This window comes from Sorex fumeus, unplaced genomic scaffold (genome assembly GCF_029834395.1).
Source record: "Sorex fumeus unplaced genomic scaffold, SorFum_2.1 ptg000091l, whole genome shotgun sequence".
NCBI classification, from domain to species: Eukaryota; Metazoa; Chordata; class Mammalia; order Eulipotyphla; family Soricidae; genus Sorex; species Sorex fumeus.
Genome location: NW_026606148.1, coordinates 4,066,271 through 4,091,114, shown reverse-complemented (window position 1 = coordinate 4,091,114; position 24,844 = coordinate 4,066,271). Strand labels below are relative to the sequence as shown.

Sequence of the window (24,844 nt, the reverse complement as noted above, 5' to 3'; positions counted from 1 at the left end):
CAAAGATTAAAAAATAAAGCAAAACCCAGTAACTTCAATGAAACAGATCTATCCACCAGGATGGCTACAATATCATAGGGGTCAAAGAGATGGTACAGCAAACAAGTTGCATGCCTTGTATGCAGCCAACTGAAGTTCAATCCCCAGCAATCCGTATGGTCCCCATGTCCTGCCAGGAGTGATCCCCAAAACAAAACAAAAAACATAATAAAAAAAGTTGCAATACAGAGGCACAAAGAATGTTATATGCCTGGTAGAAATTAAAATATTTCTATTATAACATTATGAATTTCCATGATAAAAGAATAGTGCCACTTGAAAACAGTTTTTGGAAACAGCACCTGTCCCTGCCTACTCCGGCTGGAACCCAGGCACGGTACAAGGTACTCCAGCACCACCAGAGGCCACTTCTAAGCTAGGAATAACCCAAGAACCAACAGGAAGGGAGGGAAGGAAGGAAATGGTCTTGGAAGTTCCTCCAAAGGTTATTCATAGAAACACCACAAAATCCAGCAACTCGACCTCCAGGTATATTTATTACCAAGAGAACTGAAGACATGTGTCCACATCGAAGAGTATAGCACCGCATTATTTAAAGCACTCAAAAAATTGTAACAAATTTATATCGCAACAGAGATGAGCAGAACAATAAAAAATAAATCAAGCACTGATACATGCTGCAAGGTGGATGTGATCTAAAAACAAGTCAAGGGGGAAAGCCAGTATAATGTGCCACTTGTTTTATGATTCCATTTATGTGAAATGTCCAGAACAGGAAAACTCAGAATCAGAAAGCAGTCGCCTAGAGCTGAGGAGATGAGGGAAATCTGGAGATGACAGTTCAGGTTTTTTGAGTTGTAATGACACTTTTCTAAATCTGATCATGGCAATAGAAAAATAGGTAAATATAACAACAGCCACAGAATGGTGTACTCTGTATCTGAGAACATTAGCCCTGAGCACTGCTGGGTGTCACCCCTAAAGAAAAACCGCAACAGAAAAAGATGTGTGCTCAGGGGATCATTCAGTGCTAGGGGTCCAACCTGGGCCTGCAGCGTGCAAGGCCTGTGTTTCACTAAGCTGAGCTCTCTCCAGGAAGTCTGAGGCTAGAGTGATACAGTACAGTGGATAGGGTGCCTGCCTTGCATGCAGTCAACTTGGGTTTGATTCCTGGCCCACATCAAGTCCCAAGCCCCACCAGGAGTGACCCCTGAGTGCAGAGTCAGGAGTAGCCCCTGACCACTGATGGATGTGGCACCCCATACACAAAAATCAAAGGAGAACTCACTAATTATTTTCACTGTATTGGTTTTTTTTATAAGTACTATAGATGCACAGATCATACTTTGTTTATTCATTGTTCTTATTAAATGTTTATTCATGGAGGATCGGAGCAATAATACAATGGGTAGAGTGCTTGCCTTGCACACAGCTGATCCAGGCTCTATCCCCAGCATCCCACATGGTTCCCAGAGTTTGCCAGGCGTGATTCCTTAGTGCAGAAGTAAGTCCTGAGTACCATCAGGTGTGTATGTGTGTGTGGGGGGGGGGGAGGGGACACCCTGAAATAGAATGAAAAATAGATGAATTTTTTTGGTTGGGGGGCACATCTGGAGGTACTCAGGGGAATCGGAGATTGCTGTGCAGAGAACAAGAGGCTCCCGCAGGCAGAGCCTATGCTCCAGCCCTCGGTGCCCCGATCCTTGCCCCCATGGAATTTGAATTACAAGGCTGAAAAGTATATTAGATAATTTTCTAGTTTAAGACAATAAGATTAGTTCTTATTAAACACCCAAATAAAACAACCCAAACAACCTCAGGTAGAGATTTTGATAAAAAAATAAACAGCCAACAGACAACAGAAATGCTTCAATCACCACATATCATGAGGTAAATGCACATCAAAACCACAAGACACAATTCACCAAAATCAGAAAAGCCGTTATCGGGGAACAAGGATACGGCTCAGCAGTAGAGAATTTTCCCTGGCACCCAAAAAGCTATTCGCAAAAACATAACAAGAGTTGGTGTATATGGAGAAAAATCCTCATGAACAGTCGGGGGAACATAAATTGACCTGACTACTATGGAACTAGCACGGAGAATTCTAAATCAGAAAGGGTCCAGTGGTAGAGCACATAGGTAGCACGTCCCACCAGTGAAAATTAAGACTAGAAAACAAGCCAGCTATTTCACTTCCAGGCATTTACCCAGAACAGGAAAACACTAATTTGAAAAGATTTATGTATCCCTATGTTTATTGCAGCACTGTCACTGTTGTCCCACTGTCCATCGATTTGCTCGAGTGGGCGCCAGTAACGTCTCCACTCATCCCAGTCCTGAGATTTTGGCAGCCTCTCCTTACTCATCCTTGCCAAAGCCGCTGTATTGGAGGCTCTTTCCGGTCAGGGGAATGAGACCCATTATTGTTACTGTTTTTGGTAACGAATACGACACGAGTTGCTTGCCAGGCATATTCAAGATATGTACACACACACACACACACACACACACACACACGCACTCACAAACACACGTGAATAAAGATGTAAAACAGATACACGATGGAACACTACACTTTAAAAAAAAAGAGGGGGAAATCTTGATTGGAGGGTCAAAAGTCAAAATACTTGCCTAGCTGGAGCTGGGACCCTGGCTAGAATCGGTATATAGTCACCACTGCACCCACGAAGTGTGGCCTCTGTGACATACCCAGGAATGGCCCCTGAACACTGCTGTGAGTGCCCCCACCCACAAGGGCCAAAATCTTGCCATCTGTGACAATATGCTTGTACCCTGAACAAATTATGTTAAGTAAACTAAGACGCTAAACAAAGTCAAATACTGTCTGATTTATCAAGAGACAAATCAAACGAATAAACTGAACAGAATGGAGAACGTGGTGGCTGGGATCATACCAGGGCCTCCAGCATGCAAAGCTTGTATGCCAGACACTGAACTATCTTTCTGGACCCGTAATGTATTTGTGCTTGCGCTTTGGATTTTGGGCCACACCCAGCTACATTCAGGGGTTACTCCTGACGCTGCACTCAGGAATCATTCCAGACATGGTTAGGAGACCATATGGAATTGAATCTGAGCTGGCTGCACGCAAGGTAAGCGCCTTCCCCTTGGTATTATCACTCTGCCCCAGGTAATGTATCTGTATAGTCAAACTCATAAAAAGGCAAATGATATATTCAAATATCTGAAACACAGGATTGAAATTGGGGCTTCACTCATGTAAAACAAACTAAGCTACATCTTTGACCCAATGGGAGGTCCAGAGTCAAACCCCACACCACTGCATAAAGCTTAGCCTGGTGGTTTAGTGCTCACGGTTTCTGGAACCACATACCATGCACGTGGTTCGAGGAGTCTAACTCAGGACCTAGCACATGCTCAGGGTCCTATATGTGTTCAACCCTTTGAGCTATGCCCCAGAATCAGATTTTTAAAAACAGAGACTTAACGGTACTTGCAAAGCAAACTGACTGTAGGGGCTGGATAGTAGGGTACTTGCCTTGCATGCAATAGACCTACATTTGATCCCAGGGATCCCATTTGGTCCCCTGAGTATGCCAGGAATGGTCTCTGAGCAGAGCCAGGTGTAAGAACTGTACAGCAGCAGGTATGGCCCATTCACCCCTCCCCACCTCAAATTCCTTGTAGACCTAAAAGGGGTATTCCCAGAGGCCAGAGAGATAGTGCAGCAGCAGGTAAGGATACATGCAGCCAACTAGGGTTCAATCCCTGGCACCCATATGGTCCCCCAAGCCTCGCCAGGGGTGATCTTCCAAGTGGCCCAACACTCAAAACATAAAATAAGACAGAAGCGGGATTATTCTACATCAACCACTACCTTAATGTTTAATGTCGGAAAGACAGTTAGAAACTTGTAAACAAAATTCTAAAGAAAACTAAACAAGGTGAATGAATGGCAGCTTATAAGCTTCCGACCCAGCCAGAACAATGATTCCATATCTTCAAGGTTCTAATTAAAATACTACAAAGAACAGCAACATCCACTTATCATCCACTTAAGATTACAAGGAATGTCTTGTAAGTGTGTACATAAGGGGTGTGTAAGGTATCTACCTCAACACATTTGCGATGTAAATGATTAAGGGCTAGAATTGGGAGGTGGGGCAGATATTGCATCTACATAGTCAGCCAAGGATGATGTCACCAAATTGCTGAATTTCTACTCAAGCTAACTTACCAAGGACTTTTGCTGGTTCTGCTTGAAATAACAGCCTGTATTACTTGAGAGATAGCTCAAAGGGGTTGAGCTGATGTTTTGCATGTAGGAGGCCCTGTTGGACACCCTCCCTCCACACGCTGCAATGCATCATCTCCCAGCAGCACCAAGAGTGACCCCTATGATGGGGGGCGTTCTGGGCCGTCCTTCACGCCCGACCGAGGTCACCAGCTGCCCCCCATGAGCGGCTCTCCGGCACGGCCACGGCCCCGGAAGCACGAGGACTTGGCACAGAAAACCACCCGCTTGGAGCAGAAAAGCAAATGGACTATGTGTTAAACCGCCCCAGCATGCCTGCCCGGAGGGGAAAGGGTGTTGACCCACTCGCCCAATCCTCTCTGGAAAGAAAGATGGCGGCCGCACGGGAGCCTTGTGGACAGCAGGTTTGAGCCGGGGGTGGGGGCGGCAGGGGCCTCATGGGAAGGGGGGCGTTCTGGGCCATCCTTCACGCCCGACCGAGGTCGCCAGCTGCCCCCCACGAGCGGCTCTCCGGCACGGCCACGACTCCAGAGCACAGAAGCCAATCTCTTAACTACCTAACTTTTAATAGAAATACTTCCAGGGTTAATAAGTAAAATAGCAGAAATCCAAAACCGCGATCACGGTCACGCGACATCATTTTATTCTTAAATCCAGCTGTAGAAAGCAAATCATTTCACAACGCTGTTTCAGCATGTCTGATTGGGGGGGGTCGTAAACCCTAAACAATAATTGTGCATCTTCTATCGAAACAATGTATCTAGTCAAAGTAGATAGAGTATTAACTAGAACTTATCTGCCTCACAGCAATTGGGAAGGGTGGGAAGTGGGGTTCTATTGGGGTTCGCGGTTAAAAATAAGTATTGGTAAAGGGAAATGTGTTTGATATTTACATGACTGAGACCTAAACCCGAAAGCTCTGTAACTTTTCCCACAGTGATTCAATAAAGAAATCTATGCACAGGGTTGGGAGTAGCATGTGGGCACTGCTGGGTGTGGCCCCCCAAAAGCAAACAAAATAATGTCCTTGTGGTTAAGACATGATTTAAAAGCTAAGGGGGAATTGCTCAGTAGTCACAAGGAGATGCTCGGACTGTGCTAGGATCTGAGTTTGAGTCCCTATCACACGATACCCTCATGGTCCCTAGCACCACAGGGCCCAAATCAGCTCCACACCCTTGAATCCTAGCACTATTTGGCAGAGTAGCACTGGAACTGGATCCCTGGGCATCTTGAGGACGGCTTAAGATCAACCTCTCCGACAGACATAGAAGGACTGCATTCATTTGTGGAGTATAAAACAACATAGCGTGAGGCTGACTCTTACGGACAGTAGATACACGGGACAGACAGATTGCTCCATAGCTGGAAGCCTGCCTCATGAGCAAAAGGGAGAAGGCAGCTGGAATAGAGAAGGAATCGCTAAGAAAAAGATGGCTGGAGGAATTGGTCGGGATGGGAGATGCATGTAGAAAGTAGATAAAGGACCAAACATGATAACCTCTCAGGGTCTGTATTGCAAATCGTAATGCCCAAAAGTAGAAACAGATTATGGGGAATCATATCTGCCATGGAGGCAGAGGGAGGGTGGGAAAGGGGGGGTATACTGGGGATATTGGTGGTGGGGAATGTGCACTGGTGAAGGGACGGGTGTTTGATCATTGTGTGATTGTCACCCAAATATGGAAGCTTGTAACTATCTCACGGTGATTTAATTAAATTAATAATAATAATAAAAAAAACCCAACCCCTCCCCCCAGAGAGATTCAAGGTTTACTGATACACAAAACTAAGTTTCTACACATGTATCACGTAAACACTTCAACAGGTCCAACTGAATTGACCATCATTTCTCATAAATGTACTCTTCCCTCTGAGTAGCCAATATTCCACCAATGGGGGTGGGGAGGAGAGGGACAAAGACTGCAAAATTCTAAGGCACTGATTCACACGTGGCAACCCAGAATGCCACAGGGTCCCTGAGCACTGCCAGGAATAATTTCTGAATGCAGAGTCAGGAGTAACCCTGCCAGATTTACCTCCAAAAACACCTATTAGAATTTCCCCTCATTTGCTAGTTTTGCTTAAAACAATAAATGTCAAACAACAGAGACAGCTCAATGGGGTAGAGCTGATGTTTTGTATGTTATTATTATTAGGATTTGAACTGAGTACTTAACAAAAAAATTGAAATTTTCAGTCCCGTTGCCATTTAGAAGAGTTCAGCCACATAGACTGGAGAGATAGTACAAGGGTAAGTCACTTGTCTAGCGTGCAGCAGACCCCAGCTGATCCCCTGGACTCACAGTGTCTCATCCCTCCCTCCCCCAATACAATTAGTTCTGACCCCCAAGCGCCTGAACACAACCAGGTGTGGCGTAATAACGCCACCCACACAAGGAAATCCAACCAAAAAAGATACCAAGCTGCTTCTCTGTCCCAGGTAGCCGATCCCCAGGCCTACAACTCTGGGGCCTTTCTAGGAATGAGGAAGGGCAGACTCCTTAAACACGCCCCGCACGCCACACCCACACTGACCATGCTGAAGCAGATAAACAGCCCAGCTCCACAATGGCGTCTCATCAATCCAGAAGCCACCACACGGTCCCAGCTGCACAGCTTCTGGAGAGCACGGCCTCCAAGGCAGCAAAGTGAAACCTCCAAACCTCCTGACCGCACAGTAGCAGCACCCCAAATTTGATGGGAAAGTTGCACAGAAGCAAACAAGCTCAATGAGTGAAAACTGTAATACAGAAGGCCTGACTTGCACAGTATATCCCCAGCAATGACTTTAGTAGCACCATCAAGAGACACAAAAACGATCCTAAGTTCTTTTATCGATCTAATGTTTGATAATTCCATCCATCAATCTGTTATAACAAGCAACATGAAGTAAATGTGTTTGTGCCTGCTACGGGGGCAGGCTTGGGGGGTAGATGGGAAACTGGGGACACTGGTGGAGGGAAGATCACACTGGTGCAACTGGTGTTAGAACACTAATGCCCGAATCAACGGTTATTATGAAGAGCTTGTAAATCACAGAGTTAAACAAGAAAAAAATCAAACCACAGTACCTAGGTGACTTCAGTTATTAAGTCATGAAGAAAAGATACACCTGCATTCCGTTAGCCATTTATTGGTAACAAGTGCTATAAAATAAATTATTACGGGCCTGCTACAGGAGAAGGCTTGGAGGGTGGTTGGGAAAATGGAGACAATGGTGAAGGGAAGGTGACAGTGGTGGTGGGACTGGTGTTAGAATACTAAATGCCTAACAAGTCATTATGAAAACTTGTTAAACCACAGCGTTTAGATAAAGTGAAGAAAGAAAAAAAAAGACATACCTTATACATTTTGGGGGGTGGGAGGCACAGAGTATTGTGATACAGATTAAATCCTGTGGTCCCTCGGGCAAAGGAGTTCTGGTCCTTTGAGCATTCCCTGGACCCTCTTAAAGACTCCGGGATTCACTAGCACAGAAGACTACTTCAGGTCTCAGACAATTAGCTCTTAAAAAATTCCTCTCCCCATAGATATGTAAAGTGTTCACAGAAAGTAATTTTAAAGGGCTTTGTTTTGTTTTTTTAATTAGAAAAAAACTTTTTTTCCCAACGGAGCCAGAGAAATAGTACAGCAGAAAAGGTACTTGCCTTGTATGTGGCTGACCTGGCTCTATCCCTGGCATCCCATACGAAACCCCAAACACTGAACACCGCCAGGAGTAATTTCTTAGTGTAGAACTAGGAGTAACCTCTGAGCACCACCAGGTGTGACCCCCAAAACAAAACAAAATAAAATTTTCAGTGTAAGTTGCTTTTAAAAGTGTCCCCAGAGTTCCACTGTAAATGTGTTAAAATAGGCAAACAAGTACAAAGCCTTATTCAACGGCCAACCTTGAATCTGTCTTGTCATGGATGAACAGTGTCCTCATTCTTCCATTCTGACTTCCTCCCCACAAAAAAAAATTAGTTATACTCAAGTCCTACCCCAATCAGTACCTGAAAATTTTACCTTATTTGGACAGGTTCCTTATAAAGGCAACTGAATTAAAACGAAATCACCAGGATGTTCTCATACTAAGGGAAACTGGTCCCTTCACTGCTTTGCTGATGATGCTGGTGCTGTGATGAGTTGACCTGGCTGTGGCACTGACTGTGGGTTACACGTTTAGTTGTGCTCACACCTGACTACAGTGAGGTCGGAGACCAACTGTGGTGCCAGGGATCATAGAGTTCCACAGCTGCCACATGGCAGCTGGCATGGGTATCAGATCTATGACCGTGAGGCAGGCACACGCACACACGCGCGCACACACGCGCGCGCACACACACACACACACACACATACACACACACACAAACCCCTAGGTAGAGACTGGAGTGGAGAGAAGCCCAGAACACAGCCTTCTCTCAGGGGTGCCTTCCCTCAGAAGGAGCTAATCCTTCCATTATCTTGATTTTGGACAACTACCATCAAAACAATGAAACAGAAACATTCTCTAAATCACCACACAGTTCAGAGTACTTTGTTATAGTAGTCCTAACAAACCAATATGTCCGCTTTCAAAGTAAAGTGAATTTAAAACATATGGGATGCTGGGAATCGAACCCGGGTCGACTGCGTGCAAGGCAAACGCCCTCCCCACTGGACTATCTCTCCAGCCCCAGGAAAGTGAATTTGAATTTAGAGGGGTGATGTGAGTACGGTGGGTAGAGCGTTTGCCTTGTAACCCACCTGCCCAGGTTAGATCTCTAGTACATGATATGGTCCTCTGAGCTCCAACAAGAAGTGATCCCTGAGTGCAGCGCCATGAGTAAGGCCTGGACACCACCGGGTGTGACACAAAACCCTCCTCTCTCCCTCCAAAGGAAAAAAAAATTTATTTTTTTCTTTTTTGGGTCATACCCGGCAATGCACAGGGGTTACTCCTGGCTCATGCACTCAGGAATTACTCCTGGCGGTGCTCAGGGAACCATATGGGATGCTGGGAATTGAACCCAGGTTGGCGGTGTGCTATTGCTCCAGCCCTCCTCCCCCCAATTTTTTTAATGGAATAAATTTCAACCAGAAGGCAGAAACTGGTTTTGAGAGTCCAAACCAGAGAGAGCAATGTTAGAAGATATAGCAGACAAACATTAAAAAGTACAAGAATTCCGTAGTTAACTATGTTTAGTATCAGGAAACTTCAAAGAGAAAAAAAATTCTTACCAGAGTACAAGGTGAAACTGTATGTATCAGGGCTGGCAAGATAGTGCAGTGGGCAGGGCACTTGCCTTGCATGTGGCTGACCCAGGTTTGATCCCCACCCCGCGCCACACATGGTCCTCAAGTCCCAACAGGCATAATCCCTGAGTACAAAGCCAGAAGTAAAACAAGTCCCTCCCAATGAAGCAGTTAGAGAGAGAGGTACAGGAGGTGGGGCACTTTGAACTCATGGCGGGCCCCAGTTTGAATCCCCAGAACTACATAGGGTCCCTTGACAACTGCCAGGTCATTACTGAGCAGAGCCAGGAGCACCAGGAGTAAGTCCCAAGCACCTGTCCCAACAAAAAACAAAAACAAACCACATTATATAATACAGAAATTCCACCTCTGGGTATATATTTAAAAGAGAGAGAGCACAGGGGCTAAGGCGCACACCTTTCAAGTGGCTGACCAAGGTTCAATTCCTGACACTGCACAGGGTCCCTGAATCCCACCAGGAGTGATTCCTGAGTACATGTAGAGCTTGGGCATAAGCCCTAAGCACTGCTGGGTGTGACCCCAGAACAAACACAAAAAACTTCTAAGGGATGAAGAGACAGAATAGGAGGTAAGGCACTTGCCTTGCATCTGGCCATCCTGGTTTGATTCCCTGCACCACCTACAGGACTATGAGCACCACCAGGGGCACTCCTGAGAACAACCAGGTATGTGCTGCAGGATATGGTCCAAATAGCCTCCACCTTCAAAAGAATTCTTATCAGGAACGTGCATATGCATTTGTACAGATAGTCACAGGTGTGTTATTCAAAATAAAGGTCTGTCAACAGAAAAATGAACAAACAATATGCATGTAACATGCTGTTTAGTATTTAACAATAAAAGGAAAGGAAATTTTAGAATATATTAATAAACACTAACACTATGCTAAGTGAAATAAACCAGTCACTATTTTTTAAAAAGAAAAAAAACGGGTGGAGGGGCAGCTAGGCTCCTAACTTAAAAGGCAAGAAAAAGCAAGACAAACCCAATAAAGGAAATTAAAGCTCAAACAAAAATGAAGATATGCAGAGAAGAAATTAAAGTCCAAATTTGATTCTCTGAAAGTATAAGCAAAATTGGTCAAGGAAAACTGGGAAAGAGGAAGTGGATTGGCAGAAGGGTAACTTAGACAAGAAGAATAAGCAATGATTAGACCGTAGTTTATTCCACAGATGGGGGGGCGGGAGGGTCACATCCAGCAATTTAGAGGTTACTCCTTGCTCCGTGCTCAGGCATCGCTCCTAATGGTGACCTGGGATCGAACCCCACATGCAACTGCCTCCCAGGCTTGACTAACTCTCTGGCCCCTTGGGGTAGACAGTATTTGAAGGAGTTGCCAAATGTCAAATGCTTCTTATAGGTCAAAAAAGATACAGATCAAAGTCTATTCAATTTAGCAACAGTGAGTCATAGTAAAACCTTATAATAGCACACAAGGGAAAGGTAGTAGATTTAGAAAGTAGACTTTAACAAAGATAGAGAATACTGAGAAATAAGAAACTGAAAACTGTTTCAGACAATTCATGAAGTTTGGTTCTAAAGACAAAGCAGAGGATGAGGGAGAGAGCTCAGAGGACAGGCGCCCGTGCTTTTTAAGCAGAAATCCCAGAACTGATCTCACGATAGTCTAAGCACCCCGAGGCAAAACTGTCAAGCACAGAGCCAGATGTAGCCGATTCTAACAGGTGTGGTGACAAATACAAAAAAAGACAGGGGGCAGGGGTTAATTAGTGAGATAGGATGGTTCAAAAGAATACACCTTTATGAAACGCAGGAGATTAGGGAAAGACTTTCTACCCAGTATTTGTTTCCTATATGGTAACATAAGCAGGGAACTTTCTGATTATTTGAAAAGACTTGGAGAAGCAAAAGTTTTAGCTACAAAAAATAGAAAAAAAAATCCCTGGATATTTAGAAATTTGATTTAGTGCGTAAGTTAAAGAACGAATCTTAACTGAGGAGACAACTCAGAGACAGACAAGGAAGCTTTTATGGCCATATCACCCTGAACACACCTGATGTGGGAAACTAAACAGGATCAGCCATGGTTGGTACGCGGGACAGGAGGAAGGAAGAATGCAGGAAGTAGTACGAGAGAGCTCTTGTCTGGCTTTAATTTTTCTTTGGAGTTCAAGAGCCCTGAAAACAGTCACAAATTTGTACCAGCAATAATCCATTGCTTTTATTGTATCTGTTTCTGTTTGGGGGCCACACCCATCAGTGCTCGGGTCTTATTCCTGGTTCTGGGCTCAGGGGTCACTCCTGGTGGTGCTTTCTGGGGCATTATTTGACACTGGGCATCAAATAATCTGGATCAACTTCTGCAAGGCAAATGCCCCATCCTCAGTACTCCCCTCTCCAGCCCCACCGCTTTTTTTTGTTTGGGGGCCACACCAAGCGGTGCGCAGGGCTTACTTCTGGCTATGTACTCAGCCTTGACTCCTGGAGGACTTGAAGGACCCTGTGGAGTGTTGGCACTGTTAGGTGCGTGTAAGGCAAGCACCCTACCCTCTACTCTCTCTCCAGCCCTAAGTCCTATGCTTCTGATTTATAGCTCAATAAACCCAAAAGGTAAGAGCTCCGAATCAGTTAAAAAAGTATAGGGGGCACTGTGTGTATGACCTCCAGCCCCACCCCACGTGCTAAGTGTGATTCCCACAAGGGCACTTATGTCTGGGATTCCCTACATCACAAGGGTGCAATCTCCAATGTGCCATACACCAGGAGTGTGCAAGCACAGCTCCAGTGCTCAATTCCCACAAGCACCGCAACCAGGGGTGTGGTGTGTGTGACTCCTGGTCATCCCAACAATGTGTGACGGGGATAAACTAAAAAACGATGTAAAGCAAAATGAACAGCAAATCACACTAAAATAAATACCTGTGGAAGTACAGCGTACTAAAAGATGCAAACTGATCAGGCATTTAACCTTTCTAACAAAAAAATTAAACCCACTTGATTTAGTACATAATTATTAAATGGAAGAACACCAGGCTGAGAATAAAGCTCAGTGGTAACACATTTGCCTTGCACGGGTAAGGCAATCCCTAGCACGCAACAAAATAAGTAAACTAAATGGAAGAAGACGTAATGTAGGGGCTGGAAAATAGCTCAGAGCTGGAGCGCATTCTTGCATGCAGAAACCCAGCACAGCACGGTCCCTAAGCACTGCCAGGAGCAACCGGGAGTAGCGAGAGCAGTGTGGGTGGGGCTCCCCAAACGAAAGAATAATGTGGACACAGAAAAGATCTCCTGCCAGAGATAGTAAGGTTCTTGCCTTGCATGAAGCTAACCCTGGTTCAAGCTCAGGCACCACATATGGTCCCCCCAAGCACCACCACCGGTCTCTCCTGAGCAGAGCCAGGAACAGCCCCTGAGAGATGCCAAGTGAGGTGTCCAATCCCCCCGCCCAATTTTTTAAAAAATTCTCTTCAACAATGATACGCTAATAAAACTTCATCTGCCAATTTTCACTTTTTTGGAACTGAAGGTTGAACCCAGGGTTCCACACATGTAAGGCATTCACTTGGGCCCAGAGCAATAGAACAGTGGGTAGGGTAGGGTAGGGTAGGGTGTCTGTCCTGCATGCGGCAGAACCGGGTTCTAGCCCTAACACCCCATGTGGTCCCCTGGCACTGCCAGATGTAACTCCTGGGTGCAGAGCCAGAAATAAGCCCTGAGCTAAACTGGGTGTGGTGTCAACATAAAAACAAAACAAAAAGACACTCCTCTATCACTGAGTCACATCCCGGGCCCCTAATCTTCACCCTTGTAAGATAACTTTCAAAGTGGGACCCAGTGCCACAGAATATCAGGTAGGGCACTTGCCTTGTGTGCAGCTGACTAGGTTTTGGTCCCCAGAACCCCATTTGGTACCCTGAGCACTGCCCTGAGTGCCCACCCCCCTGAAAAAAAGAGGCAGTTGTCAATGTGAAATACCATGATGCTACAAGCCAGTTATTTATTCCAGAATCAATTATGAAAAATGTACAGAGAGAAACTTTCTGGTCACTCTTAGCACTAATAATATTGGTGAAGAAATTCATGTTGCATGCAATGTGATCTTCAAAGAGGATTACACTATACCTTTATGTTTCTCCTCTTTATACCTTTATGTTTTTCCTCTTAATCTTATTTTTTTTCCAATCATGCCCAGTGGTGTTCAGGAATTGCTCCAAGCATCATTTAAAGGACCATGTAATGCCAGGTATCAATGCATGCACTCAGCCCATTATTTTTCTAACCCATTTTTTAAATTTAATTTTTTGCCACACCTGGTAATGCCTAGGGGTTACTCCTGGCTCTGCACTCAAGAATTACTTCTGGTGGTCCCTTGGGGGTCCACATAGGATGCAAGGCAAAAACACGATCTGGTATACGATCTCTACAACTAATTTTTTTCTTTTTCCTCATTTATATTTTTAAAGGCCTATATAATTACTACCTTAGATTCTCCAAGAAGAAATTTTCAGTTCACTGCTGAAAATGGGGAGCATTTCTAACATAAACAACAAGGAGGCTGGAGAGATAGTACAGGGGGTTTGTCCTGCGAGCAGCTGAGCCTGATTTGATCCCCAGCATGTGATGTGGTCCCCAAGCACCGCCAAGAGTGATCTCTGAACACAAGGACAAGAGTAAACCCTGAGCACTGCTCATTTGTGGCCCACAAGCAAAACAGATAAAATTTTAAGGAGCTCGCTAATAAGAATATAAACTCAAGCAATCACTGAGGTACATGGAGAACTATCTGTTTCAACTGGAAATGCGCTGGCACTTACAGTAAAAAACACCTTACAAAGTTTATATAAGAGTTTGCTCAATAGCAGTCTACAAATACCAGGAACTCACAGGGGGAAAAAATCATATTCAATATAAGGTAAAGGTAAAGGTAAAGGCCCTCCCGTTGATCGTCGATTTGCTCGAGCGGGTCCAGTAACGTCTCCATCGGAGACTTTGTTGTTACTGTGTCTGGCATATCGAATACTCTCGGTAGCTTGCCGGGCTCTCCGAGAGGGGCGGAGGAATCGAACTCGGGCCGGCCATGTTGGCCGCTTGTAAGGCGAACGCCCTACCGCTGTGCTATCGCTCCAGCCCATATTCAATATATACAGTATTTTAAAAGAAATTAAAAGCAATTGTTGGAAACAACCCAATTATTTAGCAACCTCCAAAGTGATGAAGAAAACTCCTGTAAGATTTTTTTGTTTTTTTTGGGCCACACCTGGCAGTGCTCTGGGCTTACTCCTGGCAGGCTCAGGGACGACATGGGGGCCAGATCAAACCCCGTAGCCCTCGTGCAAGGAAAGCACCCTACCTGCTGCACTTCAGCCCTACCCCTGTAAGTCTTGCATGTGTAACCATTTTTCAGTGACAAGTTGTTTTGTTTTTTTGCTTTTTAATTAAAATTGTTTGGAGTGAAAGGGTTGCAATGCTAGGGGAGCCCAGGGATCACTCCTGGCGGTAGTTGGCCAACTGGGTCAAACGGTTTCATGCTTGAGCCTTGTGTCACTCAGCACTACAGTAGGAGGGAAGAGCTGGGTCACCAAAGTGGTGCTTGGGGGCCCAGGGTCCAAGATCACAACTGGAAGTTTAGAGAAGTCAAGGGCTGCAACCAGCAATGCTTGGGAGACATGTGTACGTAAAGCCACAAGCAAAACATGTGCCTTAACTCCCGTACTACTTCTTTCATCCCTGAAGTATACTTAAAACAACAACAACAACAAAAACAACTTATTTGAGGGGCTAGAGCAATAGCACAGAGGATAGGGCACTTGCCTTGCACGCAGCCAAGTCAGGGTCTATCTCTGGTCCCCCCAAGTCAGGGACCATCGGGGATCTCATAGGCATCCCCTATGGTGCCGTGAGCCTGCCAGGAGTGATTTCTGAGCAACAATGGGTGTGACTGCTCCCCTCAAAACAACTTATTTTGAGTCTGAGATCTGACAATTAAACACATGCCTTACATGTGCAAAGTCCTGTGTTTCATCCATAGCACTGCTTCAACGCTCCCAGTACCATCATTTGTGACTCTGAACATAATAAAGGGCCAGAGAGAGAGTTCAAAGGGCTGGAGTGCATGTTTGCATTCAAGGAAGCCTGGATTCTATTCCCCCCTCCCACCCACTCCACCCCAACCCCAGCCCAAAGAAGTTAAAGTCTGCTGTTACATTTGGGTTTTGTTTTTGTTGTTGTTTTTGCTTTTTGGGTCACACCCAGCAATGCACAGGGGTTACTCCTGGCTCATGCACTCAGGAACTACTCCTGGCGGTGCTCGGGGGACCATATGGAATGCTGGGAATCGAACCCGGGTTGGCCGCATGCAAGGCTAATGCCCTACCTGCTGTGCTGTCGCTCCAGCCCTGCTGTTACATTTGAATTGAATATAGCTTGTAAGTCTGTGAACAAGCACTGAAAAAACATTTCATTCTCTCTTCAGAAATGGCTTTGGGGCTGGAGCAATAGCACAGCGGGTAGGGCGTTTGCCTTGCACGCGGCCGACCTGAGTTCGATTCCCAGCATCCCATAAGGTCCCCTGAGCGCGGCCAGGAGTAATTCCTGAGCGCAGAGCCAGGAATAACCCCTGTGTATTGCCAGGTGTGACCCAAAAAGAAAAAAAAAAAAAAAAAAGAAATGGCTTAAAAGCAATGACACTTCGGGAGCAAAGAATATGTCAAACATTCAAACCTTGGTTTCTAATATCTTTCCCCCCCCTCACTGAAAGAAACCAAGACTAATGAGATAAGCAGTTTATTCGCAATCTGGAGAGAAAAAAATTAACAGAAGGAGCCAAAAAGTTCTCCAAGATTAATGGCAAACAGAAGTATTTAAAACAAAACAAATAAAACCACAGGGGGACAGGGTTGCAGTTCTGTGGTAGAGCACCTGCTTTGTATGCATGAAGTCCTGGGTTTGATCCCCGCAGAGTAAAACAAAAAGGAAAAGACACACTGTGAAACCCGCCTTCAAGTATTCTTACTGCCCCATTTTGGAATAATGCGCAGCATTAAAAAATAATGGTAAGTTATTTATAAATGAGCCCAGAGCAATACTAGAGTGGATAGGGAACTTGCCTAGCACACAGCTGACCCAAGTGTAATCCCCAGTATCCCTAAGGGTCCCACAGACAACCAGGAGAAGAGATGCCTGAGCAGAGAAGCCGGGATTAATCCCTGAGCACCACTGAGTGTAAACCAAAGCCAGGCAAACAAACATAAAGAATAAATTAAAATCCAGGAGTCCATAGTGGTATCCCACAAATAAAAGTATATATATTTTTAGTATCATGGGGGCTAGCTAGCTCCCCGACTGTTTACTCTAAATAGCGATAACAAGAGGGGAGAAATGAAACACTTCCTCTGTATTTTTTTTTGGGTACCTTAAGTTTACTCTCAGTAAAGAAGGAAATCGTGGGCTAGAGAAATAGTACTGGGGTTAAAGAGTCTGTCTTGCATGTGGCCAACCCCAGGAGCCCCAGGCACCGCTTGGTGTGGCCCAACGAGGAAACCTTCCTTATATAAAATCTCCAATAAATGACATAAATAACTATCATTAATAGGTGCTAAAATGACTAATCTCAAAAGAAGTCAGAGCCAAGATACCTGCTTGGTGTCAAAGTGTTATCCCCATTACATACACTTCGTAAACCAACCAACCACCCCTTCGTAAAAAGACCTGGTAATCATCACTTGAATCGAGTTCATTATATTGACATCTTTAATAGTATGGCAATTTGCATTATATTGTACCTCCTCTATAAAGCAATAGTAAGAACAATGCGTTGTCTATTAAAATTCCTTGACTTTTACTTTAAGCTAATTAAGCTTTTACTTAAATGTGACTTCCCATACATGAAGTTCAGGGGGGCAGAGGAATAAACTAAATGACTCCAAGAGAACACAGACAAAAGTGAGGCAACCTAGCCCAGTTCACCTACTGAGTGAGCACCAAGGAGATGGGTACTCTGTTCAGGCTCCTATATGAGGGTGGTCTTCACTACTAGAGTCACACCTCTCAATTATTTACGAAAAGGGGGTGCAGCTCGGCAGTGAACACAGCTGCCTCCCACGTGTGGACCCTGGGTTCTACCACCAGCAGCTACAAAAAAGGGAGGGGGAGGTAAGTCACCAAACGCAATGCGGGAATCCTGCTACGATTCAAGGGTGGGGAGTAGTTTCCCCCGACCCTGGAACACTTAAAAGATGCGTATACAGATTTAGAAAGGCGTTGATAATGATACGGGGTTAGAAGAATGTCCTTATTCTTAGGAAACGCAAGCCGAAACACTTGAGTGCCAAGATGCCTGCAACTCTCTTTCAAACAGATACAAGAGACACAAAGAGCGGAACAATGTAGCAAGAGAAGACTGATAGCAACCACAGCATCTGGGCAGGGGCTTCTTCCCTAGTCCAGACAGAAATTTCCCGCGACCAAGTTTCTGAAAAATGTATCCGGGGTCAGAGAGACAGTTTACAGGGTGCACATCGCCCGCATGGTGAAAGTCCAGGTCCCAGCCCTGCACCACACCGTCCCCCAACAACTCATGAGCACCAAGCTGTGGGTGCTGGGAGGACTCCCCGAGTGTACAGGGTGTGGCCAGAATCCATCCCTCCCCCCCTAACAATATACCTATGCACAGAAACACAGTACCAAAGCACACCTTGGCCGGAATTATCTTCAGACACATAACTGACCTCTATTATTAGATACTTCACGTGGCTACCAAGCCTCCGTGTCGTCCAAAAAAAACTCAAGTCGTACTATTACTAAATCCTTAGGCTGCTGCTAGGAGAGTCCTATTCAATAAAATGCCAAGGGTTGCACAAAAATAAGGAAATCTAGTTTTCATAATCGACGTAATCTTTCTAAAACAGGAGCCTGCAGGAAAACAGCCATGGTTTTCCTGCCCCACGATCAGGCAAAAAAAAATAAAATAGTTACGACTCCACTGCCAGCCAACCTGGAGCAATGGGAAACGCGGAGACTCACCCAGGACTTAAGACACACACACACACACACACCCTCATTCCCACGGACACCGGGCAGGAGGCACCCACACACACACCTCTCTACCTGTGCACATGGAGACTCACCCAGGACTTGAGACACACACACACACACACACACACACACCCTCATTCCCACGGACACCGGGCAGGAGGCACCCACACACACACCTCTCTACCTGTGCACATGGAGACTCACCCAGGACTTGAGACACACACACACACACACACACACACACACACACACCCTCATTCCCACGGACACCCGGGCCGGAGGCACCCACACACACACCTCTCTACCTGTGCACATGGAGACTCACCCAGGACTTAAGACACACACACACACACACACACACACACACACACACCCTCATTTCCACGGACACTGGGCAGGAGGCACCCACACACACACCTCTCTACCTGTGCACATGGAGACTCACCCAGGACTTGAGACACACACACACACACACACACACACACACCCTCATTCCCACGGACACCGGGCAGGAGGCACCCACACACACACCTCTCTACCTGTGCACATGGGGACTCACCCAGGACTTAAGAGAGAGAGAGACAGACACACACACACACACACACACACACACACACACACACCTCTCTACCTGTGCACATGGGCGCCAGCCAGCCGGGAACTTTGTCTTGCGTCCACCGGCCTCCCAGGGCCAGAGAAACCAACGCGGGTGCGAGAGGATCCCGCCCCCCGCGCCCCCCACGCCCGCCGTTGACCTCGACCGACGAGCTCCGACTCGCACGTTTCCCCCCGCACTTCGGCGGGCTCCAATCCCAGGCCCGCTGCCCCCGGGGGTGGGGGGGGGGGGTTGGCTGGGGTCTGCGTGCGCCCCCCCATCCCACCCGACCCGACCCGACCCGACCCGACCCGACCCCGGGCGCGTGGCGGCCCCACACGGGTCCCGCCGAGGAGCCGGTCTCCGGGCGCGCGTCCTCGCGGCTAGGCCGGCGGCGGCGGCGGCCTCGGGGAGGGGCGGCCGAGAAGCCCCCGCCCGCCCGGGGGGCTCGGCCGCGGCGCCCCCCCCCCCCCCCGGCCCCGGCCCGTCCCGGAGCGCGCCCGCAGCAGCGGGGGGGGGGGGGGGCGCAGGCCGCGCGCGCTCGCTGGCGGGCGGGCCGGCTCGTGCGCGCGCGCGGGCGCCCCCAGGTGCGCGGCGACCCCGGCGGGGCGCGCGGGGTCAGCGAGCGGCTCCTCCCCGGGCCCGGGTCCGGGTCCGGGTCCGTCCGGCGCGGGGCCCGGCCGGGCGCGGCGTTACCTGAGGCGGCTGAGGCGGCGGCGGCGGCGGCGCGGCTCCTCCTCCCCGCCGGGCTGAGGCGGCTGAGGCGGCTGAGGCGGCGGCGGCGGCGGCGGCGGGGAGGGGGCGGGGCGCGGCCCGGGCCTCCCTCCTCCCCGGGGCGGCGGGGACCCTATCTCGGGCCGCCAAGCCGAGGCCCGGCGGCGGCCTGGGGCTGGGGCTGGGCCATGGCGGGCCCGCGGCGCCCGCTCGCTCGCTCGCGCCGGCCGGACAGGGCGGGGGGCGCTGCGGGGAGCGCGGCGACGGCTCGCGAGGCCCCGGCGGGGCGGGGCGGGCCGGGCCGGGGCCGGGGCCGGAGGGAGGGGAGGGGAGGTTGGGCGGGAGCCGCCGCCGCCGCCGCCGCCGGCGCCGCCGCCGCCGTGGCCGCTCCGCTCGCTCCCGCCGGTCCGGGGCCACTTTGTTTGTGTCCCACAATGCTCCGCGCCGGCGGCCGGGCCGGGCGGGGCGGGGCCGGGCGGGCGGGGCGGGGCCTCGGCCGGAGGGGCGGGGCCAGGCGGAGGGCGGGCGCGGGGCGGGCACGCGGTCGCCGCGCACGCGCGGTTCGCGGACCGCGCCGGGTCGGCGGGCCCGGAGCCGCGCGCGCGCGCGCGCGTCGGGCTCGGAGCTTCGGCCGCTCTCCGCGCGTCTCGGACCCACGCGCCCGGACCGCCCCGTCCGCCCTCGCTCTCGGCCCGCTTCGCGCGTCTGGCCTCGCCCGCACCCCCGCCGCCCCCGCCGCCCCCTCCGAACTAAAAACGAAAGAACCACCTGTTTTCTCGAGGGGTTTCGGCCGCGGAGGCGGGAACCGGAACGCCTCGGCCCGTTTCCCTAGCGAGGGGAGGTTAAGCTGGCCGTGGGCCCGGGCTTTACGCTCGGAACCGCAGGCCCGGGACCACGAGACACGCAGGTCCGCGGGGGCGGGGGGGAAGGGGGGTGCGGTGCCACCTTTGCACCCAACTGGCACGCTTTCTCGCAGAGCCCGGAGATGGGTAGAGCAATTCCCAGAACAACTCCCGGGAAGGTGCTGCGTGCGGTTCCGAGGCGACTGAAGAAATCGCCACCCGGGTCTAACGTGTTCCTGCCACCCAGGGACGCCGACAGCTGCTCCCAAAGCAGTTGCGATTCCGCCTAAGGCCTTGGCAGTGCGGGAGCGAGGGGCCCGGAGCGCTTAGATGTCTCGATTAACCGAGGCAGAGACGCGTCCAGTTGCGAGGGCCGGTTGCCCGGGCCCCAAAGTTGCAGGCGGGAAGACGCGGGGGAGGGGGTGGGGGCGGGGGCCTGATCAATGTGAGTTAGGGGGAACCGGTGTCTGAAAACCTACACCAGCCAAACGGCAAGGAGGCCTTGGGCACAAAGGACCCATTTTAGGAGCCGGAAAGCCATTGAGATGCAGAATTCCGGGCTGCGGCACGGACGGACCCCCGAAGGGAGAGGTGGGTGGACCTCCTGGGTGGAGAGGCGCCGCAGCGGGAACAAACTCTTAGTGTCTCGGGCCTGGCAGGCGTGCCCCGGGCAGGTTACGGGGCGGAGGGGGAGGAGTGCCTGGAAGTGGCAGCCCGGAGAGCGCGCCTGGAGCAGCCGGTTCGCCGGGTGCCCGGACCGTGCATTCGCCTGCAGGCCCCGAGCGCCCGGGGCGCGCGGCATTTGCAACGCTGGGTTTTCCCACGCCTCCAGCTCCCAGACCCACCGGCCGACAAAAGTAGGGCTTTTGTGCGGGGAGGCTTGACTTCCCGTCTCGAACGCGGGTGGGTGGTTCCTTGCGAAAACCCGGGCCGCCTCTTGATTCCGCTCCCGGCAGGACCAGCAGGGGTGCACCCAGGCGCCGGAGCTCGTCTCCAGACTAAGAGCCGCGTTAGAAACGAAGGCAGTACGTCGGGGACGGCGCGGGGACAGCCCCGGGTTCGATCCCGGGTACCGCATCTGGTCTCCCGAGCCCGGTCGGGATCTGATCCCTGAGCACAGAGCCAGAAGTGAGCCCTGAGCGCCGCCGGGTGTGGCCCCGAAACTAAAAGCCAAGAGAAGGAGAAATGCAGTCCATCAAAGCGTCAAGGATGTGCCAGAGTTCATCCCCCCCAAAGAACTGTCACACTTAGGGTTTGTGTATCACTTAACGATCCCCGCCGTCAGTTTTATTCCTCGGATTTCAGGGAGGAAGAAATCAGGCAGCGAATTAACCCCCACCCCACCCCCAAAGTCTGTGCTAAAATGCAAAGAAAGGGACGGAAATGGGGGGGAAATTGCTTACCCCAGGATGCCCAAGGCAGCGGCTGGGACAGGGTGGGGGGAGAGCCTTGGGGGTTAGGGGTGGGGGTGGGGGCCGTCTGACTGTCAGCACCAGGGAAAACCCGGAGAAGAGTTAGGGTGGGAATCCAGAGAACCCAACGATCGGGTCTTTGGCCAATGAGCGGGCCAGTGAGGGACCACCGGGCTGGCCTTGACTTCTCCAAACTTTCCTCTCGCAGGATCAGCGCCCCAAGGCAAAGATTGCCTTCCCCAGACCCTTCTCCGCCTCCTCCTGCGCCTTCCAAGTTTTCACCTGAGGTTTCAAAAGTCAATCTCTTCCCCTCACCGCACCCCAGCCCCACCCCCACCCCCACCCCTGCGCGGGTGATCAATTCACCCCGCAAGGCCCCGGAGCCCGGAGGGAAGCAGCCCTGGCTTTTCCCGGTTCCCCGCGGGAGGTGCTCGCTGTCCTCTTGCGCTCTGGGCCGGGTCAGCCGCACCCGCCACCTCCTTCCTGGGCCTGTGCAGACTTGCCTTCGGGGCGGTGGAACCGGCACCGTTCTCTGGGCCACCCTGAGAAACCCGGATCCTTCTCGCCGGTGAAACAAACAAGTCAGGAACCTTTAATCATTAACCTGGTGTCCAGGGTTGTGAGGCGTTCAAATTATGGGCAAACAGGGCTTCTTTGGCTGCGCAGGGGCGGGCAGATTCCCGCAAGAGTGGGACTGTCTCTCGGGTGAGCACTGGGGCAGAAAGGACCCTTCCTTAGTTATTTAGTGCACAAGTTATTTCTGGACAGGAATGTTTGATACTCTACAGAAAGATCTTTAGCCTCTCCTGTCTAAAACGAGAGCTCATTACTGCAAGGGACATCTTTGCTCCCTTATTTGTGTGTGTGTGTCTGTGTCTGTGTGTGTCTGTGTCTGTGTGTGTGTCCAGAGAGATAAGTAAGGCACACTTGCCTTGCATTTCGCTGGGTTCAATTCCCAGCACCCGATATGGTCTCACCAGATGTGATACCTGAGCACAGAGCCAGGAGTAAGCCCTGAGCACTGCTGGAGGAGCCCCAGCATACACACACACACACACACACACACACATATATATATATATATATATATATATATATATATATATGGGAGCTTGGTGGGGGCACACCCTACAGTGCTGAGGGATTGGATCACGCAGTGCCAGGAATAGAACCCGCAGAGCATGCATTCAGCCCACTGAGCTACCTCCCCAGTTAGATTTTAAAAAAATCTGTCTTGCTCCCCACTCTGAAACTTGCACTCCTTCTAGTGGTCCTGTTTCACCATTCACCTATTGGAGCTATCTCACTATTGATTACATCTTGATTCCTACTCTCCCAGAGGTCCTGTTGGATGCACCCATCACTTCAGGTACCATTGTCATCTAAGACACCAAGAGCGGGGCTGGAGCCATAGCACAGTGGGTAGGGCATTTGCCTTGCAGGCAGCCGACCCGGGTTCAGTTCCCAGCATCCCATATGGTCCCCTGAGCACCGCCAGGAGTAATTCCTGAGTGCATGAGCCAGGAGCAACCCCTGTGCATCGCTGGGTGTGACCCAAAAAGCAAAAATAATAATAATAATAAAATAAGACACCAAGAGCTTGTGCCTGGAGAAGCATAGTACCTTTTATCTGGCTTCTGAAATACCGGCTCCCTTTTCTGCATTTTCTACCCAGTGACTGAGTTACAATGCACAGTGGCCGGATCACACGACAGTGGCTGCTCCCTAGTCTCCGGGATAAAGTTCCAGGTCTGAGAGTGGCTTACACTACACCACACAAGCACGACAGAATCACGATCTTCTCTTTCACTTCTCCATGAAGGAAAGTGTCAATTACATCTTCTAAAATGTCATTTTCAGACCAGAGACATGTACAGGGGCTAAGGAGCTGGCCTTGTACAGAGTCAACCCTGGTTTAACCCCCAGCACAACATTTGGTCTCTTGAGCACCCCCAGGAGTGGTCCCTGAGCACAGAGCCAGGAATAAGCACTGAGCGCTTGTGGGGAGTGGCCCAAACTTCCCCCACATCTAGCCTTCTTCACCTAATACATTATCCCCTCCGTGAATAAATACTTGATTCTTTAGCTAATTTCTTTGTCTTCAGATTGCTTTCACATATGAACTCCATTGAGTTTTACATATGAACTCCATTGAGTTTTACATATGAACTCCATTGAGTTCATATGTAAAATGGCCTACATCATAGACCATATATGTCTCCCATTTAGCGAATATAATTTGGGGACTGGGGAGTGCATGTGTGCGCTGGGGATCAAACCCCAGGCATCACACATATAACATGTGCTCTACTCCAGAATTTTATCCCTGGCACCTAATCATTATTTTTAATTTTTATTTATTTTGTTTTGAGGCCACACTAGAGATGTTCAGGGGTAACTTCTGTTCTGCACTCAGGAATTACTCCTGTCAGTGCTTGGGGGATCTTATGGGATGCCAGGGATTGAACCCAGGTTGACCACATGCAAGGCGAGCACCCTCCCGACTGTGCTTTCTCTCCAGCCTCAAGGGACCTTACACCCACAAATATATTTTAATACATTCCCTTATCCAGGATTTGCTCGAGCGGGCCCAGTAACGTCTCCATTGGAGACTTTGTTGTTACTGTGTCTGGCATATCGAATACTCTCGGTAGCTTGCCGGGCTCTCCGAGAGGGGCGGAGGAATCGAACTCGGGTCGGCCATGTTGGCCGCTTGTAAGGCGAACGCCCTACCCGCTGTGCTATCGCTCCAGCCCAGGATATTTTTTATAAATGGATAATAAGGTCAGGATTGTTTATC

At 49.5% G+C, this 24,844-nt stretch overlaps 1 protein-coding gene across 4 annotated transcripts in view; it reads right to left on the bottom strand.

Annotated features, from left to right (window-relative positions):
• The window catches only part of ZBTB44 (zinc finger and BTB domain containing 44), a 58,323-nt gene extending 38,461 nt beyond the window's left edge, over window positions 1-19,862 (bottom strand). Inside the window, exon 1 of one of the 4 annotated variants that reach the window (XM_056131463.1) lies at window positions 19,773-19,862. The gene's annotated coding sequence lies outside the window, so the exon portion shown is untranslated. The remainder of the gene's footprint in view (window positions 1-19,772) is intronic. The other 3 variants (XM_056131466.1, XM_056131462.1, XM_056131467.1) reach the window with 3 other exon arrangements.
• Window positions 19,863-24,844: the final 4,982 nt, after the last annotated feature.